The sequence below is a fragment of the Corapipo altera genome, unplaced genomic scaffold (genome assembly GCF_003945725.1).
Source record: "Corapipo altera isolate COAL_440 unplaced genomic scaffold, ASM394572v1 1, whole genome shotgun sequence".
Lineage (NCBI taxonomy): Eukaryota > Metazoa > Chordata > Aves > Passeriformes > Pipridae > Corapipo > Corapipo altera.
The window spans coordinates 41,536,058-41,556,084 of NW_020884873.1; the positions used below are offsets into that span (position 1 = coordinate 41,536,058).

General features: G+C 39.6%; 1 protein-coding gene across 5 annotated transcripts in view; it reads left to right on the plus strand.

Moving 5' to 3' along the window:
* Positions 1–79: 79 nt before the first annotated feature.
* FOXP2 (forkhead box P2) overlaps positions 80–20,027 on the plus strand; it is a 405,788-nt gene continuing 385,840 nt past the window's right edge. For 3 of the 5 annotated variants that reach the window (XM_027658815.1, XM_027658786.1, XM_027658843.1), the window contains exon 1: positions 80–146. The gene's annotated coding sequence lies outside the window, so the exon portion shown is untranslated. Of the gene's footprint in view, positions 147–1,025; positions 1,121–1,428; positions 1,540–20,027 lie in introns of those variants that run through there. The other 2 variants (XM_027658796.1, XM_027658805.1) reach the window with 2 other exon arrangements.

Below are 20,027 nucleotides of genomic sequence, written 5' to 3' on the forward strand. Positions count from 1 at the left end.
CCGCGCCGCCCGCCCGCCCCCGCGCCCCCGGCCCGCGCGGCGGCTCCGCCCGCAGGGACTCTGCATGTGCGCGGCTGAGCGCGGTTCCGCTCGCCCTTTTTCTCGGTGTCAGCTCGCCGGGACGCCCTGCACGGTGTCTGCTCCCGGTAAGTGCTACCCCCCACCCCACCCCCCCCGCCCCGCACACCCGTCCCCTCCTCCCGCCGCTCCCCGGTGCGACTTGCTACTTCCACCCGCTACCCCCCCGCTCCGCTGCCGCTCACTGACTTGCCGCCGCGGGAAAGTTTGGCAGCGGCCGGCGCGGCCGCAGCAGTGACATGTGTCAGGTCTCTGGGCACCCGGTGGCTCCGCTCCCAAATATACACGGCGGGCGGGGGGCGTGGGGCGCGCCCGGCGGCTGCCGGTGCCCCGGCCGGAGTTGGGGCCGTGCCCGCCTAACCCGGCGGGCCGGGCCGGCAGTGGCGGAAGCTCCCCTCAAACCACCCCGGGTGGCAGCGGGTCGGCGGGGCCGACCTCCCTCCGCGCAGCGCCGCGGACCCTCCCGCCCCCCTTGTAATTAAAAACAAACAACCTGTAGCCTCTCCGCACGGAACAGAAGTGCGAGGCGGAGAGGGCTCGGGGCCAGGCTGCAAGGGAGCTTGTGCGGGAGGCTGGGCTGCCCGCGGCTCCCCTCCCCGTTTGTGTGGTGTGGGTTTTTTTCTTTTCCCTCTTTTTATTTTTTCTTCTTTTTTTTTGTTGTTTTGTTTTTCCCCGAGACCTCCCCAGCAGACAGCCCGGGTGAAGAAACGTGTCACGTTTCTCCTTTGTGTGCTGCCTGCCCGCCGGAGGGAGAGACGCACCCCAGCCCCCGCCTCTCTACCCGCCCGCCCGTGCGGAGGGGCTGCTGCCGCCGCCCCCTCGGGGCGCCCCGCGCTGTGCGGCCCCGGGGCGCCCCCGCTGGCGTGGGAGGGGAAGCGCAGAGGCGATTAGGTGCCCTTGGTGTCGCGGTGCCCCCCGGCGCTGTTTGGGCTGCACAGGGAACAGTCTCGTCCCTCTACCCAAGACAAAAATTGCCTAAACCCAAGAATTAATAAATAACGATGTTGGAGCTGCGGGGTTCCGGAGGTGGCCTCCGTGCCTGGTACGTAGGGGCCTTCTCTTAAAATTGGCTCTTGAAATTGAAAAGGTCTGCGGGAGTTGGAAAGTTTGAAAAGTGTGATTGATTTTGAGGAGAAGGGAGCGGCGACGGCCCCAGCTATGGAGCGGGATAGGCTTTGCCGTGCCATCGGGAATGCCAGGGCAGCCACGCGAGGGAGGGCGAGCGCCGGCGCCTCTGGTCCGCGTTGTGCCGCTTCGAGCACGGGCGCGCAGACGGCAGCGCTCTTGGCCTCCCGTAGTCTGTCGGGAAGCCTGTGCCGGCCGTCGAAGCCTGCACGGCCAAGGTAAAGGCAGCCGGTGAGCCGCTCTTGCTCTTTCCCGCAGTTCGGCTCATGCCAGGTTCGGCGGGCAGCGGGCCTCTGTCCCAGCGTAGCCTCCAGCCGAGAACACTTGCGAGCGCTGGTAAGGTCCCGGGATGGAGCTCCTGGAGAGGGGAAAAGCCCGGGCTGTGGGCAGGCAAGAAAACATTCATCTAAGATTTGTGGGAGTAGTCCAGACAGAAAGCAGACTGCTGGTATATTCTCCTGGAAAAATAATCTCAGAAGTAACCACTCTAAATTTATGGTATTGTCCTCTCTTAGTAAAGAGTGCAGAGCTGCAGATGGAAAAACAGACAGTACCCTCTACCAGGGAACCGCTTCTACTTTTAAGAAGTCTTGCTTGTCTATGTCCTTACCGAAAGAAACACAGAAGTTTCCCTTCCAAAGAGGATTTCCTCTGATCTTTTCGTGCAATAAAACCCCTATCCAAACTCATTCTAGTGAGTGGGAATCTTTCCATTGACAATAGTAGGAATCCCTCCATTGACTCCACGGGCTTGCGCCAGGCCCTTGGAAATTTTGTTACAAGTGTGGGACTTGGAAGTTGCGCCTGGTGTCTATATCAGCATGTTAATTTCAGGAAGGGGGGTGGGAGAGAAGTCAGAGACAAAGTTTTAAGAGATTTTGACAGGTTTAAATTTTTTCTTCTGCATGCTAAGTAATTTAAAACCATTAAGGAATAACGCTACTGCTAGTAATATTACTCTAAAGAAAATATGATTAATTATTAAATTGGTTTCTCTAATGCTACACTAAATCCTTTTGAGATATGTTCAAATCAGTATTTTTTTAATCTAAGTTTTTTTCCTGACTATAATAATTTGTAATGTAAATGTAATACTTAAAAGACCCCTATTTTGTGATAATTTGCTGTGCTTCTTACAAAGTGGTAGTGTTCTGTAGCATTTTTGTATACTTAAATCATTCACTTAGGTACTCAGAATAGTAGATTTCAGAACGGTTGAGGGAAAGGAAAGAGTGTTTCAAATGTAACATTTCCAAAATACATATAGTAACCTTTATGCCCATTGATAGATAACTTAGTGACATACAAAAGTCATATAATTAGACATCCTAATTTATTCTGTTAATATGTAACACATGAAACACTGCTTCATGTGAGGCCTTGTTGGTGTAGGCTTTAAGGTTTAAAAGTAACCTTACTCGGGGGGGTTAAGCAGAATCAATTGTATAAATATTTGTGTATTTCTTTGTTTTTAGTTTAACCACAGTGATCGTTGTGTCACAAGATCTTCGCTACAGTGCAGTGTTTATAAGATTTGAGAGACGAAAAAGCCTACAGGTTTTGTAGCTTTCTGTTTAGTGAAGATTCGTGTAAAATGACCAAAGGGAGTCTATAGGGAACAACAACATTAGAGGTTTTTTTAATGTGAGGAAGAGTAAAAGAAGTATATCAGGACATTTTAATCAGTGTATACATGGTACTATATTAAAGTTTCACTAGAGTTTATACAATAGTCAGGTGAATAGCTTCATAGGTTTTTTGAAGTGACTATTTGTTGATCTTTTTTTTCAGTAATCATCTGTTGCTTATACATTTTTTAAATGCTTTCTGTAGTAGAACTTGTTGGAACCAATATTTTAAAATTAAAGGTGTATTTACTTAGAAATATTCTTGTCAGACTCCATTATATTTTTGGAGAAGTTCTTATTGGACTTGAATGTATTTTTAAAAAAATACTGTAGTATAAGAATTATTTTTTTTGACTGATTTATGTGAGCTAGAATAAGCTTTTTGTATTCTGATGAATATACCTGATTCAGCATTGCATGCACAGGAGTTATTCAAGGCTAGTGGGCTGAAAACAATAGAAAACTTCTGAGATGTGATCCATGTTGTGGCAGTGTTTTGCTATGTGTCATTGAAAATGTCACTTAACCTCTTTGTTTTTCATCATTGAAATGTGAGGGCTGGTATTTATCTATCTCTCTGATAGAGTGATTAATTAATATTTCTTGAACACTGAGTACTCTTTTGTTCCATTTCTATATTTACCAGGTTTATTTTGGAGAAATTAAATTCTGATGGTGGTTGAAAATTAATGGTTCATGGGAGTCATCATGTTTTTTCTTTGTGAGTGAGATCGTGAAGAGGTCACTTGCTCATAGGAATTGAAAATGATTTAGGACATAGGTCACTGAGAAGTACGCACGGAATGATTTTGACTGGAGAAAACTGCAAATAATGATCAAACTGAAAAATGCTATAAACTTTGTTACAAAATAATATTTTTTTGTACACTAGGACTGATTACTCTTTAAATTTTGTGACAGCTAGTAAGTCTAGAAGTAATGCAAATTATCTATTTTTTTTTTCACAGCCACTGTAGCATACCTCTCAACTAATCCTTGTTAGAAGGAATATTTGTCATCTAGATTCCTGTTCCCTGCCCTGTTTTGACTTGAAATCTTTTTTGATCATATATGTAAAATAGTGGGACCAGAAAAACAGAATAAAAAAGATGAAATTATAGAAAAGCTTAGCTGTAATAAACTAACCTCTTTAAGTTAATCTTAAAACTGCAATTGTATAGTTCATTTTTAGTTGTTTGAAGGTTTTCTTCCACATTTGTTCCTTCACAGAATGAGCACAGTTATTGTAATAATTACCAGGGGTAGCTTTAAACTTAAATTTCAAAACTTCTAGATCAGTCTGAAAACAAGGAGCAGTCCAACAGATATTATTTAACACTGATGATCTTTTTTTCTCCTTTCTGAAGCTTTCAGTAGTTTAATCAAACTTACTACTTGCAAAAATCTTTCAAAATGTTTACTGCAAATTATAAGAGACATCTATCCTTTATTGCAAGATTTGCATCTGTTTCAGCTTTACTGCTTTTTTTTTTTAATCCCCATTTCTGATAGGTTTGCATTTTAAGGCAAGATGATGTTTTGTATCAGAAAGCTGGATTTGAAAGTGCCAGCAATAGCTCGCCTATGCTGTCATCACTGAAGTAGCTGAGAATAATCTCTTTAATGAACAGTTGCTATGATGTTTATTGGTTCACCAAAAGTGTAGTGTGGGATGGTGTTAGAAAGTAACACTTGAACTCTGAGGAGTGAGTTATGTGTGGAATTGTATTTAATATCAGGATTTTGGTTCCTTGTCTAAGAAAAATAAAATTAAAGTATTGAGCACATTTTCTTATGCTATCGACTATCTTAAGTCTTTTTAATAATTTGAAGAGTTTGTTGAGGAGAGGGAATAAGAACATTGTAGTTTTAACTTTTTGTTTGGTTAATTAGTTATTCCTTTTCTCTGCAAATAGTCATCACACATCTATAGCTGGAAAGGGTTTTGCTGCAGTTTGTTTCTTATTTAACTATATGCGTTAGTCAGGCTGGCTGCTGAGGGCAGAGCCTATTCCCTTGCGTACAGTGGACTGTACCCTCTGTGTGCCCTGAGTGTGGGTGTCTCTTCTACTGGGTGGCAGAGGGCTTTGCTATAGGTAGCACAGATGACTTTCTAACTTATCAAGCTGAGGACAACAAGCAGACAGCTTTAAGGGACATGCAGCGCCTTAATTCAAAGTGCAGAAGGGAGATTTTCTGCCCTGCCCACCCCTCCACCTGCTTGCTGCTACGTGATGGCCATTCTGGGGTGGAAGGAGTGACTACAGATCTCCATTATACAACCCAAGCCCTCTTTGAGGTTCACAGGCTGGCTTTTGATTTACCTCTGGAGCTTGCTTGTTTACCGAGGAGCTTCAGTCTTCTCCTTCCTTCCTATGGGCATCAGGTGCTGAAAGTGGGTGATGGGGTGTCTGTTTTGAGAAGTTGCCAACTCATTGGTGGTTGCAGGGTCCACACGGACAAACTGTAAGTCCTTTGCTCAGCGAGCTGGTCCTTTGGATCTCCACAGTGCATCAGACCAAGTTGCAAATTGCATCATATTAAGTATTTCTGTAAGGTGCTGATCTCAGTCTTGTTTCAGCTAGTTTGCCTCCAGGATGTTGTGAGGATGACTGAGATTCCTGCGGGCCTGTGTGAACCTTGTCCTGATGGGAGATACTCTTTACCGTTGGGCCCAAAACTAGAAATTCGTTTGAAGAGTGGTGTTTTGAGGCTAGAGGGTACATCGATATATATAACTAGAAAGTTATTGGGGTTTTCTAAGCACATTATTTCATTGAATAAGTATTTACATTGTAATATTGTTACAAAGAAAATCCTATATCTTTTAAGATTGAAGTTTAGTTGATGATCTTGGTAAAATAATTTATTTTTTCCTTCTCAACATGAGGTGTATTTTGCAACTTTGGTCTGAATTTGTCTCCTAAGTAAATCCAAATTCTGATTTACTCCATATTCAGTTTCTGTGTTCAACCTAAACCAACATGTTACATATTATTGAAATAATAATTAAGTATTTTATGTAATTTGAAACTATGTATACATAATTTGACTAATTAAATTTTTGATGTATCTGTATGTTACAGCAGTCTGATCTTGATGGACATAGCCACCTTGGTTTTTGGGATCTGTCCTTTCAGAAAAGGAAGGAGAATGGCTGTGCCATTTTAGCTTATTACATTACTTGTCCAATAGGACCAGATCGGATAATTCAGTCTGAAAAATTAAGGAACTTGTGTTTAGAGAAACAGTCTCAGAGTTGCCAAGCTATGTCAAGTGTAATACTTTAAGTATCTATCAGATGTTGATGTTGAATTTGCTCAGGAATGGTGAAGAAAATTTAAATGAGGTGAAATCTCTAAACACCATTTAAACTTTGCCACGCTGTTGGTGCTAAGTCTTGTAAAAGACTTAGTCACAATTACATTGTTGATTTTTTCCTTTTTAAGTCTTACTGTTGATGTTGAGGAGGCATATTGTTCTCGTGGAATTGTATCGCCCCCAGTAAAACAAGTGGTGGGTAATACCTGTGTAATAAAACCTGTAGCTGACATTTAACTACTTGGAAATTAGATCAGAAACTGTCAACTTTTACAATGTACAAATAATATAGAGGAAATTTTAAGGGTTAGTGGTGGGAAGCCATGCAAGGCTTTGCAAAGGAGAGGGACAACACACAAACAATGGAGAATTGGAGAGTGCTGTGGAAAAAGGCCGGAGAAAACCTGTGGCTGGCCAGGAGCCAGCAAAAGTGCAGGTAGCACTGCCAGGAGGTGGGCAGCTGCTCAGAAAATAAGGGCTCGGGTTCTCAGAAGAAAGAGCAATGTGATTTTCATCTGGTGCCCAATATAGAAAATAAATTTTTTCACCTTCACTTCTTCTGTGGGAAGAAATGAACTTTTTGCATGTCAGTGTTACACACATGTCAGACACAGCTCTGACAGGCACAGGAGTTACACACTGGCCCCAAATGAGGCTGCTATTTTTTAAATATTAGATCTTGTTAATTCCAATGTGTGTCTTTATTTGTTAGTTGTTACACTGAAAGTTGATTTTTACTTACTGAAAAAAAGTATAGTCTTCTTAGTGTGACAGAGGAGGGAGAGAGGTCTTTTGAAGATAAAGAGGGAAGAGAACCGTCTAGAAAACAGAGGGTAGTGTCTTTTAGAGCCTAAAACACAGTAATTGAAATATTTATGATTCAAGGCACTTCTCTGTGAGAGAACACAAACAGGATTGTGGTTTTATTACAGTACTTACAGTATTCTCATGACCTAAAAATGAGAACACGAAAACCTAATGCAATCAGGTGTGCACAGACTGCAGAGATACAGGTATTTGCCGAACTGTTGTGCTTTTCAATTGTGTCAACGTTTTCATTTCTGTAGAATAACATCTTCAATAAGGAATAAATAATGTTATGTATAGAGCAGGGCAAATATAAGAGAAAGGGTGCTGAGGACTCCTTGATATGTGGCAAAAATCATTCATCACAAAAAGTCAATTAGTGGAATGTATGAGTGCTAAACCTGTAAAAATATTAGGATGGAACTTTGCTAAAAACCATTATGCCTTTGTGCAGAAATTCATTCAGACCCATTTATTACCAGCCTTGAATGCATTTAAATTACTTTCAATGTGATGATGCTTGTCAGTTGTTCTCGGTACACAATAACTGTTCAGCTGGACATTGAGGAATACGTATGGTCAGTGATTCAACAGATAACTATATATTGAATATACAGAAGAACTTTCACGTAGTATCAGTAACTCCTTACACATTCTTTTGCTTAAGAAGAAGAATTAAGTGTATCGTGACAGGAACTTTAATATATTTTGTATTTAATTCTATTTTAAGTGACTGACATCTTGTAAAAGAGTTAAATGTGTGCTTAGCATTGGATGTTCTAGATCTGTTCTTGGGCTTCACTTTATTATCAACCAGGAAAGGGTGTGAAGTATACTTGAGTAACCAGAAATGTAAATTTTGTGACTTACAATATGGAAACCTTTTAAAAAATATTGGTTGAGGTTTTTTGTTGGGTTTTTTTTGGTTTTGTATCTTAGAGCCAGATCATACCCTCAAATCACAGAAGCCAGAAGAATGGTAGAACTGCCAAAACATTTGTATATAGCTTCAGGACAGTGCTAGGTGAGGAAGTTGATGTTCAATCCAATGTCTCTTCTGTGAAGCCGTGCAGCTTTGGAAGTGGTGTGGGTTTGTGTCTGTGCCTGCACATGTGTCTGCACAACATCTCAGGGCTCCTTTCTTCATCCACAGCTTTTCAGGAAGGAGACCAGGGCCTTAAGAAAGAAAATAGATGTATCCGCATGTGTTTACTGCATCTCAGGTTATGGGACAGAAAACACTCTTAAGAAGAGTGCAGTTTGTCTTTGGCTGTAACAGTGAATGCCTGGAAACAGTGTTTGAGCAATGTGGTTCTCCCAGACAGGAGGTGACCATGCTGATGGGTGTTTTACAACATAAAAAAGGTGTTTAAAGGGTTGTGATGGGAAAACCTGGCCTTCCAAAGTCTTCCTCCAAAAAATGAGGGAAGTGTGCTTTCAGACTAGGTTTGCATTTGTTTCCAGACTGTGCATGGCTTGCAGCATTGGTGTCTTGCTGTGCTCCAGTTTCAGGTTGTCCCCTGAGGTGGTTGTGGGGTCTAGGGGTGCCTGGACTGGCAGTGGGGTCTAGAGCGGTAAGTGATGGAGTGACTCTATCTGCTGGTGACAGCTTGCCACCTGTCAGGACTCTACTCAGATTGAGCTTCCCAGCTCCTGTGGCACGCAGCTGCCCTGCTTGTGTCTTGACCAGTGTCAGGCTTCAGGAGAGGACATGCTTGAGACAATGGCCATATATTTGTGTTGAAAAATCCAAGACCTTCAACCCCAATCTCAAGTTTTCTGAAGCTGATTTGACGATTCCCTTTTTTGGCTTAGGCACCAAGGTTGGTTGATGCATTACATGAGTTATGTGCCTGTGCAAAACAGGTTTCTGAGGGTGAGGAGTTACCAGTTGCTTAGCTGTTCTTCAGGGCCACCTAGAGTGAGACTGGTGATGGACTGCTTGTGCATATTTAAACCAAAGCTATGTTTTTTCAGTTTTTGTTTCAATACAGGTTCTAATACCAACTGTTTCATAGACTCTGAAGCAACTCACCACGAAGATGAAAAAATCTATATTCAAAATGACTTTTTCATAACATTTAAATATTTTCAGGGATTCACTTTCATTTATTCACTAAATGGATTTTAAAAAGTACATCAGTCAGGTACATAATTTGAGAGGATCCAAAGACATAAATAAGACATTCCTAAAAAGATGAACACAAAGACTTGTTTTAAGTCAGTGGTGTCCAGCCCAATCAGCCAGGCATGGCAACCAGGTATGTGTGAACACCAGTAATTCACTACATATTTGTCTAGAAAGGGTATGGCTATTGGTTGGGCGTTCCTCTCACTTCTTGAGACTCTTCCTCCCCCTTATTATTTGATTGTCCCTGCAAAGCCTGAGAAAGGTGGCAGATGGAAAAAAACCCATATACTTGACTGGTCCTACTGAGTTGCAGGCTGAGCACTTGCATTTTAAATCTTTGTGTGACTCAGTAGAAGAATACATTTATATTATTTGATTATGTGTAAAAATGGAACCTACTGTCCTGGACTTAACTAAGGTGCTATTTTTAATCTATGTTTCAGTGCCTGTCTTCTGTAACTGGAATGAAATTTTAAACTGAAACTATTAGCCTTATTATACATAGGTGCCTGCACATTTTGTGAATCAATAATATCCAAAACTCTAATTTCACTTATGTATCATTTAAAAATAATTTTATGAATACTCTTCTATACCCAGTGACTGACATTTGGGTCTTCATTGCTAACACTGAATTGCTATCAGAATGGGGAAGACACCATTTTTTTTCAAGTCAGTGCTAGGCATACCGTTTTGCTTCAAATTCACTTATCAACAAAATTTCCTTTAGCTGAATTTCTCTTCATCTAATATGCAGATGATGAGTTGGAGCATAATGTGACCAGAGATTATTAAAAATATCTTTCTCACTGTCACCTGCGATATTACCATAATTGGAACTAAGGAGTCTGCAGTTGCACAATATTTATGTTGCAATCCAAACTGACACAGCCTGGAATACTGTGGTAGCAAAATAAGACACAGACCCAAGCGTCACACCGTGTGCTTGGGAGGAAGTGAGCTGCTCTTCTTGGAGACCTCTTCCAGCAGGGACATCCCAGGGGTCCCCCTGCTTCTCTGTGGGCTGGGGGGACCACGGTGGTGAGGTAAGTGCTGGCAGCCTGGCTGCAGAGAACAGTGACTGGTGGTGGGTGTAGGTGATGCTTTGGGTCAGGCTGCTTTGCTAAGATTGGGGGCTGTGGTAAGAGATTGCTACTTCCATGAGGCCTACTGATTGGGATGGGCTCTTTTTTCTCCTGACACCTTGGGGGCCTCTTTGTTAGGAGGTGTTGTTTGGAAGAAACACTTTTAATGTGTTTACTTTTCTTTGGCACTTGGAAATATTGAGTTCTTGTCCAGTGTTGCCTTTACTGCTGAGATCGGTGTAGGCACAGTGAAACCAATGTTATTCCCTGCTGCACCTCTGGTAGGCTCTGCAACAGCTGATGAACTCGATCTGTTACTCCTGGCCTTCACTGGCAAGCACGGTTCGGTATATTTGCCTGTGACTGACACGCTGAGATCTATGACCGTGACATATCTGGTCAACTCTTTAAGCCTTTACCTTTAGCATTACTTTAACCCCTCAGGGCTCAGCTGCTTGCAGCATTTAAAGCATGGCAAGAGGTTTTATAGCAGAGATTTGACTCAGCAAGACTTGAACTACCTCTTGCTGAAGATATGAAACACAATTTGGAGCTTATAATTGCTGCCTAATATGATCTTGGACCCTTACTTAAAATCCATTTAACTGATACTGTACTTTCTTTATAAGGTTATTATTGGGAGCTAACCTTTTCTTGTGTTGTGGTTAAATGTACAATGTAATAAGGGTGTTTTCTAATGTGTTTAAGAGTTGGAAGATGTGTTAGAGGTAACCTTTATGCAGCGAGTTTTATATAGTTGTAGTAAGGAGAGCAATATTAAAATCCTGAACATTAGTACTATCTGAATATAATTTATTCTCATTCTGTTTTGTGTGTGCCTGCTAGTGGAAGATGGTACAGTATATTAAGAAAAATCCATGTTGTCCTTGAGTATCTTTCTTATAGGTAATTATTAACCTAGTGCAAATTACTGTCTTCTGAAATTTTTTGAACTTTGATGATACAAAAATACAAAAAGTGTATTGGATATAATAGATAAATCATAATTCTTTCTTTCTTTTGATTTCAAGTAGAGGAAACTAAATCCAAGATTTTAGGCACAAAGCTGAAAGCCTCCCAGAAATCTTTACTTTCTTGTTTAACTTCTAATAAACAGGCATGGGCCATGTCTATTGGATGTCTCCAGGGCTCACTAGCTTATAATAGGTTTACAGATTTATTTTCCCGAATGACACTTTTGTTCTAGGGTTATTAGTTTGTCTGCTTATGATTGCCTTATAGAAATGCAAGTTTGTTTAGAGTTGTAAGGTAAAATTAAGTATTTCTTATATTTTTTTCTTAACCAGATACCTAAGTATATGTGTAGAATTTGGTATACATGGAAAGGATTTCAGAACTTGCCTCCCTGCACCCTTCTTGAAATTGCTCTAAATTACAATTGCTCAATTGTAATTTCATACCGCAAAAAGGGTCGGGAAAAAAACAAACAAACCCCTAGAAAGATGAGTGTCATAAGTGTGGACAGCCTTTGTTTGGTTTTGTGTTTTCTTTTTTCCCCTGCTAGTGTAGAAAACTCATTCCCACTGTTCAGCATCTTTTTTTTTTTTTCTCCCCTCACTTTTTTATTTTCCTCCCCTTTTACCTCAAGGGGGCATTTGTGGGTTGGAGAGCGGGAGCAGGTTTTGCACATGTCAGGCATATAGCTGAAAAATACTTGTTTTTCTTATGTTCATTAAGCTGCTGTCAGGGGTGAACACATTCGTAGGCATGTAGTGGGCAAGAATGGCAATAAGAGAAACAAAAATTGTTTTTTATCTTAAGTAGGTGGGGAAGGGGGCATCAGTCATGGCTCATGGGGTTGAAAAATTCATTGTTCTTAACATTGTAAAGAATGATGATAATGTAGACATAGTGCCTTCCTAAAATTTACAAGTATAATTCTTGGCTCAGATGTAGACTTCTTGTGGAACTTTATGATAGAGTTGCTTAATCTCAATGCAGTAAAGATAAATTCATTGATGGTTATGAGGTGTTGATATAATTAAATAGAGAATACCACTAAATTACTTTCTGAAGTTGAATGACTGTAAACTCTGGTCTTCTAATTTAATCCATCTACTGCTTCCCATTCACTTGCTGAAAGGCTTTGTAGACTGAGAAATTAACCTTACTCCAGGAACAGTAACTGCGAGAAGTAAGTCGGATTCTCTTAGGGGAGAGCCTGGGATAAGAACTAGAAGTGTTTCCTCAATATAAGTTAATACTGGATGGAAAAAGGAGAACAGAAACATGTTTTTACATTGCTGATCATGTTCAGTGATTACTGTGTTTCTCACTAACTACCTCGATTCTGTGCCAGTTTATGGTAGCCCTGACACTTCCACAGAAATAAAATTAAGAAGCTTACAAACCAGTGAAAAAGATACTGTTGATACGAGAAAAATTAGCCAAGCCCATTTCTTTGGCTGATGTTGCAGTGTTGCTCACATCTGGCTTTTTGGTTGATCTAAACAAATGTTATCATTCTCTCAGTAGACAGTGCATTTTCCTTGTGAATTATTTAAGTGTGTGCAGAAATTATTCCGTAGAGAAATTAGATACCTCTGAAATTAGCCTTTCACACAAAGGGTAGTTTAACTGCATGAGGTAAGCGTTCACTCTATGCCTTTAACCTGAGCTCTTAAGAGTAGAGGTGCATGGGAAAATACATTCTTTAGGAAAGCGTCAGTGTCTTGTCTTAGTGGGTTGTTTCTTTTTGCAAGGTATTCCTCACCTAACACACTTTTTTTCTGTTACTTGCTTGATACTGTATTGAGGTATAACTGTAGCGTAACCCTTTGAGCTCTGAAAGGGACTTAGAATCATAAAATCATTTAATTGGAAAAGACCTCCAAGATCATAGAGTCCAACCTTTGACCAATCACCACTTTGTCAGCTAGATCATAGCACTAAGTGCCATGTCCAGTTGTTTTGTGAACACCTTCAGGGATGATGATTCCAACACTTCCGTGGGCAGTCTGTTCCAGTGCTTAACAACCCTTTCAGTGAAAAAATTCTTCCTGATGTCTGACCTGAACCTCCCCTGGTGAAGCTTGAGGCCATTTCAAGGTGAAAGTGCCATGGATATCTAGTAAAAACAAACAAACAACAACAACAAAAAAAACCTGAATGAAAAAAAATGATTGTGTTGATTTCGAAAAAAGATTCTTGTTGAATTAACCCCCAAATCTTCTTTTTGATTCAATTATAGAAAGAATGGGAATAGTTTCCTTACAAACTTGCTAGAAGAGACCTGTCCTTTTGATATTTCCTACAATGTATCTACAGGCTTAATATGGATGTGATATTTGGAGGGTGAAGTCCTACTATTGCTGAAGCCCATCAACTACATTTCATTGTTTCAAAGCCTTCTGTGCATTTTGAGTACAGAGGCTGTGGTTTGTACTGCTTGGTTTGTCATAGAAGATTTGAGGGAAAGTGAATTAGCTATTATTTAAATGTTTGTAATTCATTCTGGTATTTTCCAGTGCTTTAAAATAAATTCTTTAAGTTAAAGTTACTTCACATATGTATGCATCTTGTAATAAGGAGTGTGTAAAATAGCTAGTAACTGTATCCAAAGTGCTTCCAGCTCTACCATGTCTTTCCCGCAAAACATGTTTTGCATAAATGAAAATTGTACTTCTTGATTTTACTTGGCAGATCTGAAGTACTTGCAGTAAATACCATTCTAGCAAAGGTAAACTCCCCCAAAGAGACCCCAGCTGTTAGCTGTCTTGCAAATCAATGTGATGTACATTGTACTTTTGACTTGACCAGTTTGATTCTTGCAGTGTAACATCATTGCTTCTTCTGTAGCTGTAGACTCCAATGTAGGCCTGTATTTTTGTTCTTCGTGAGAAGAAGTTAAAAAAAAGTCCAGCATCATGAATATATATAGTGAGTAGCTGCATAAGCTGTGTCTTTTTCTGTCTTTGGGTTGCAATTTTAACATTTTGAAGTCTCTTAAAATTCATTATACTTGAAATAAAAAAAGCCTTTTCTATGACCGTTTGCAAAGTTTTAATTTGTTTTAAGTGCTGTTGTTAATCTAGAGCTTTTGCTCATTTAAGGGGTTGATTAATTGCTTTTACCACGTTTGTTTGCAGTTCAGTGTAATCTCATGCAGACTATTGTAATTTTTTTTAGTTTGATCTTCTCCTGATGGTTACATGTTTGTATGGGATGTTAAATTTGACCACTAATAACTCAAGGATTTAAATAAAAAAATAAATAAGATTGATAACAATAAGAAAAGACTGCAAACTGAAACAAATGCTTAACGCTGCAAATTTATTTCATGAAACATAATTTCTGCACCTGCTGTAGATGCTATTGTGGAAGCTTTTGTTTTTATATGATTTTTTTTATTTAGAAAGAGAAAAAGATCAACCTGCTTTCATTCAAATATCTTTACTTAAGGCAGATTTAATAGAAACAAGACAAAAATAATAGGCCTATCTCTTACACTGAATATTTTTTAAATGCGTTTGCTTTCTCTGATAATTACTATTCACTAAGGCTCAGTACTCTTTCTTTAAAGGATAACTCTGTTGTCTACCTGTAAAATGGATGGATGAATGTTGATACTGAAGTCACTTCATGAAAAATGTAAAATACAATGCAGATATGTAGTTGAGGAGACCTGTGGCCCATCTGCTTTGCTGCACTGCCTTTCAGAAAACACAGGCCGGACGGAATACTTATGTAAGTCACACTTGATACAGTGTGACCCACACTACAAAGGATAATTAGCTTACTGATAAATTACTTGGGTAACTTGGCCCAAGTAGGAGCCTATGACTTTCACCTACAGGGTGGAACTCAGTCATGGCTGATCATGCAAAGGAAGAAGCTGTTACTGTTCATCTTTGGAAGTGTCTGACTGTGTGCTGCTCTTGGAAGGTAGAAACTCGAAATCCTGGTACACTGCATTTTTCTGCTGTCTCACAAATAGATGTGTGGTTGACAAAAAAAGCTGTGTTGTCACTGTGTAATGGATACATAATCTACCCCCAGCACTGGTAGTGTACTAATTTTCACATTCCTACATACATAATGGGCAGACAGAAAAGTTCTGAAATCGTAAGACAGGCCAGATGGAAAATATGTTCAAATTAAAAGAAAAATGAGACAGGAAGAAAGAAATATAATTCTGCTGATAATGAAAGGATGAATAAGAGAGGGCAACTTCTGTTCATCTCCATTTTTTAAGGAGACTAGTTATGGTTTTTGAACTTCTGGGATTATGGTGCATTTTCTTTGCAATAGAACTGTCAGAAAACACAAAGGTTATATCTGTGCAGACAGATTAACTTGCTTCAAGCTCTCCAAAGTACTTTAACTCATTTCATGTTCAACAGTAAAAAGTCCATAGGTTTTGGAAAAAATTAGAGCATTATAGCTGTACCTGTAGCCCTCCTGGACAGCCAAGACATGGCTTTTTTATGAGAGCTGTGGCAAGGCATGTGATGCCCTGTACAGTGGCAGTGGCTTGTCAGGGCTGAGGTGCTAAGCAAGTGTGCCCCTGTAATCGGGCTATGAGATACTTCTGGAAGCTAGAATATGGGTCAAGGAAACCTTCCTTTGCTGTAATCCTTTCTAATCTTTGCTTTTGGAAGTTTTCAATAGCACTGCTAATGCTGAGGAGTGGGGTTCTGAAATTTTTCTGTTTTTCTGGTTGTACTTTTTCAAGTTTTCTTTCCTCTTGTGTTTATTTAAAGTGGATCCTAACAGTGGAGGAGATGGTTCTAGAAAAGGAGTATTTTGTCAAAGAAGGAGGGTCCTAAAAATTCTAGAGGTATACTGCAAAGTGAAGAAACTACATAAAATACAGTGGTAGTACAAGAAACCACCCCATTTTTACCAAAATGATTGTACAATGGAAAGTACCTCGTGTCAGCTGAAATGTCAGATGTATCAGGAAAAAGTTAAAGTGGAACCTGATTTCTGTAAGGCTAAAGATTCAAGTAATTTGCTTAGGGATGCAGTAGAAAATCAATCTTATGCTTGAAAGAGGAAATGGTAGCCTTCAAGTCTCATCTCATGTTTTGTAGCTGATTGCCTGTTTTTATTACCTCCCCTCTGCTTTTCCTTCAGTAGTTACTAATGCCCTTTGGTTAACTCCATTATACCTTTGAAAAACTTCTTGCAGAGCTCAGCTGCTTTGGCTTGTTTGCTGGGTAAGCTTCACTGATATTATTATAAGTAATAGGATGTGTAAAAACTTCCCGAACCCAGTGTTACAGAATCAGGCTATTAAAACTCTGTACCCCATATGTTCTGCAGTGTGCAAGATTTCCATCCTTCACAGCTGGCTCTCATCAGAGAAGACGCTAGAACTGCATTGATCTTGCATGCTGCGGGGAAAGTTGGTTTGGTAGGAACACAACTCAGCTTGTAAAAGAGCAAGAGGGATGGGACACAGTTTACAGTTTGGAGGTGTGTCTCTCGTTTGCTTTTTTAATTTATTTTTATGCCACAGGGATAAAAATGTGAGACAGAGATGTGCTGTATTTTTAGATACTGAAAATCTTTGACGATCTGATTCATAAGTGAGAGTTGAGACTCTTTCTCTCAATTTTGTGTTACATGATAACAGTTTCCTTGCTTTGGCTTTTGTTTTTATTGGATGGTACTGCTTCATTTCTTCCAACAACTTTGATTTTAGGAATTTTTAAAAAAATTATAAGGAAGTGATACAGAATAATAAGAAGTGAAGAGAACAGTCTGATATTTTTGAAGGGGTTTTTTTATGACTTGGAGGTGTCATGAATATTGTAACTTGCTCGTTCATCAAAAATTTTACAAAGTGGAAAGGAAATATGCCAACTGGTAAAACAAATACATGATTAAGAGGACAGGAAATGATACTGAGCAATTGAGATGGTATATGAGCCCTTACCAAAAAAAAAAACATTTAAGTACAAGGAAATACAAGGGGATACGTCAAGAGATGTTGTTGCTTGTTTTGCTTTCAGTCTTGCATCAAGAGTTGGAAGTGTTGCCTCTGGAAAAAGTGTGTGTATTTATGCTGGCTAATCAAGTGACTATGGACATTTTATATTTAAACCTGGAATTTATACCCTTGGATGTATAAAGATATATAACTTACAAAGAATAACAAAGCTAGATGTTTCTGCCTAAATTCCTTCCTTTTTTTTTGATACATTCTTGAAAAGCTATATGGAAAAGAGACTGTATGGAGAGGAGAAACTTGATGATAGAGGATTGTTGATCCACCTTATAAGAGCATAACAAAGCTCACTGGGAGAAGCGTTGTTTTTACACTGAGAGTAGTTATTTGCAAGAGGACGTTTTTAAGGACTTCTAAGTCAATTTCACTGGGAAACTTCAGATTGTGATTTGAGGACTTTTCTAACACACACTTAAATTTGTCGAGGGAATTATAAGAGCAGTACCTTAAAACCAGGAATATCAATGTTGGTTTGACCAGTATTTTTTCTTCTGAAAGGAGTAGGAGAGGGCTTAGTGTGCTTATTGGCATATCAATATTCATTAACTCCATGCCTATCCTTTGACAATGTTTTAGAGACTTGGATACGAACTGGAAGGCCACCACTGGGTGCAGTGCAAACATGGAACCCCTGTGAGTCAGATGTAGGACAATTTACGTATGTGGGTAGAAACAACACCTCGAAACAGGCAAGGGAAGACAGAAAACCAAGGAGTTATCATAACATATCAGCAAATAATCAGTTTTAAAATTTTCCATAGGTTTCCTGCCAAAGCAGTTTGAAAGAGGTTAATCAGTTAGTCTTGTGGACGTTCACAGCCATGTGAGGTATCAGCCTAGATAAAAAGCTTGAAGACACTTAATTGAAAAAATAACACATAGATGATGGAAGCTGGCAGCCTGGATGTAAATGAGAAGGGAGTTTTCCTCTAGATATGGAATAAGAGATGATAGGTAGGCTTTGACATGGAAGATAAGTGATTAATATATAATGGGATACTGGATTTATGTCAGTGGAATGAGATTACATTTGTCAAGATTAGAACAAAAGATAGGAACAAGATCTGAAATAAGAGCGATGGGAGTATAATAGCTGTACAGTTTGAGAGGAGAAGGGTAATTTGAAGGTAGTATTTGTAAAGATCCTACAATATTTGCATGTGAATCTCTTGGAAATATGTGAATTTATAGGACCTAGATGCTTGTGTCCAAAGACTGAGAGATGATGTCCCAGCTTTTGGCCTAAATGAATGGTAATACTGTCCAAGGAAGGAGGCAAGAGGAATGCTAATTAGAGGAGAGTACACACTACCTTCTAATGGTACAAAATTGTGGTTCAGCTTAGAGCAGCAGTGTGCTGTTAGTGATAAGGGGAGAACAACCTACCCTAGGTCAGTGGCAATTTGGTGGGGTCCATAATCTTTTTGAAGTCCTCCTTTACCAGTTCTCTTGTGGAAGAGGATCTTTATAAAGTTTTTCAAATATTATTGTTCTTTGCTGTTTCTGTATTGCTCTTTAGTGTCAGCATTTGCAGCCTAAGGTTATGCTAAAAACGTATCATACCATTGTTGATGAAGTAGCGTGGAATTGCATTAATACACATATTATGTACATGTATGTATTAATACACATAGTAACATACATTTTCAGAAGAAAAAATACCGATGGTTATGAAGATCAGCCAAGTTGAATGTCAGTAGAATTTCTGCCATGGACACTTACTTTACACGTATAGGATACATTTCTACCTACTGGAAAAATGTTTTGAAAATTCTTAGGCAAATCATCTCTCTCCATATACAGTGTCAAGGTATTTCATTTGCTTGTTTATAGAGAGATAGAGGAGATAACAATACTATGTAGTTACTTTTTTTTACCTCCACCCTCATCTCTCTATGAACATCCTGGAACAGCCAGGTCTGGGCCAGTTCTGGTGTTTGGGTCTCTAATGTTGCTCTGGCTATTTTTCATTTCAAATGCAAAATGGTGGAGTAGTGTAATGTGAGATAGGTCCAAGATACTGTGAGGTTCCTTTTTTTTTTTTTTTCGGTTGAGACTTTATGCTAAAATAGAGCAAATATTGTACTGGAGTTTGAAACTGATTTTATATCTTTTTACTTTGGTCAGATCTGTTGTATATTTGCTAAAATTATCATCAGTTTTGTTTTCTTTTTAAGAATTTCCCTTTGGTGTATTTCCATCTGAACTGTATTAGAGGAGTCTAAAAAGTTGGACTTTTTTCTCTTTATTTGCATACTTCTGACTAAATCTGCCCTCTGACACCCCACCAGAGATCGCTAGTTACAGTGCTTTGGGGTTCCTGACAGAGGATTCTTGCTAATGCCAGTGAGAGTGTTGCTGTGCCAGTTAAGTCACTGATGACTGCTTGATTACCTCCCCGCTGCCCATTGTCCTTTTTTCAAGTTCTGAAAATTGTTCGTCAGATTTATCACTGCTTTTTAAGAAAGCCTTCATGAACATGACCTGAGGTTTTACAGGAAATCTTGAAATAAAAGTAATAATATTGTTATACATTTTCTCACATTCAGCCACACATGCGATCACAAAAGTAGCCTTGAAGCTGTTTTAGTTTTACAGCAAAGAGTGTTTCTTTTCATATCAGGTAATCCGATCTGCTGGGGTTTTTTTCCCCCTTGGCTTTGAAAACATACCTTTATATTAATAATCCTGGAATTTATGCTGGAAGTTGATTGCTCTAGTAGCTGATTGGTATTCAGTGACACTGAATAAAAGCTCAAAATTTTCTCTTTTTCCTTTTCCAATCTGAAATCTATCCATGTGTATTTTTAGAGTTCACCATTAGTGGATGTATAATCTTTGTGGCTGCTTTTATTCATGGCCACTGGGAGTTTTGC